Raw genomic sequence first — 770 nt, forward strand, 5'->3', positions numbered from 1 at the left:
GGTAGTGTGGGGGTTAAAATTAAAAAAAAAGAACACGAGTGTTGGCCTATAGTCATGGCTGAGTGGTTAAGGCAATGGATTAGAAATCCATTGGGGTTTCCCCACATAGGTTTGAATCCTGCTGACTACGTTATGAATGACTTCCTGCTGGAACAATTTTCGCTCAAAGTTCAGAAAACCTAATTTCCTTTCGTCCTGGTGGTGGAAATTGAATAAAGATTCATACACCTTGTGTCTCTCACTGTGTCTCACACCTGCACACACACAATATGGGTGCTGGGGAAAAGCTAAGCACTACCGCAGTTAGGCAGGAGTGTAAAAAAAAGAAAAAAAAGAAGAAAAAAAAAGAAGAGGAATGTTAGATATTCTGTTCACTCTGAGGGAGCTGGATCAATGCCAAGGACTCTCCACATGTAAATAAGGGTTGACTTGGTGATAAGATACCAGCTTTTGTGGAATTACTTCAGTGGCAACAGGGGTGGGATTAATAATGTGACCATGCAAAAGTGCCTACTAGCTTCAAGCAAGCAGTACAATGGGTTTTACCATTGGAAAATGCAGCAAGTAAAGCATATGAGTAACAGGGTTTTCCACTGGAAGTGGGCATACGCATCAGCTTAGGGAAGCACCACTTGAGTGAAGGCAATTGCACAGCCTCACTCAGGACATATCCTGAACAAAGGGCCTCCAGGTCAGCCCAGAGCAAAACCCCAAAACAAAGCCGAGCTTCAACCAATTAGTGAAAACTTTCTTCAGGATCCGGGCCGGCA

At 43.6% G+C, this 770-nt stretch overlaps 1 non-coding gene across 1 annotated transcript; it reads left to right on the forward strand.

Annotated features, from left to right (window-relative positions):
• Nucleotides 1-48: 48 nt before the first annotated feature.
• Nucleotides 49-130, forward strand: trnas-aga. Its single transcript has one exon. It is a non-coding gene; the product is annotated as a tRNA-Ser (tRNA).
• The last annotated feature ends 640 nt before the right edge of the window (nucleotides 131-770 follow it).

Source organism: Chiloscyllium plagiosum, unplaced genomic scaffold (genome assembly GCF_004010195.1).
Source record: "Chiloscyllium plagiosum isolate BGI_BamShark_2017 unplaced genomic scaffold, ASM401019v2 scaf_54980, whole genome shotgun sequence".
NCBI lineage: Eukaryota > Metazoa > Chordata > Chondrichthyes > Orectolobiformes > Hemiscylliidae > Chiloscyllium > Chiloscyllium plagiosum.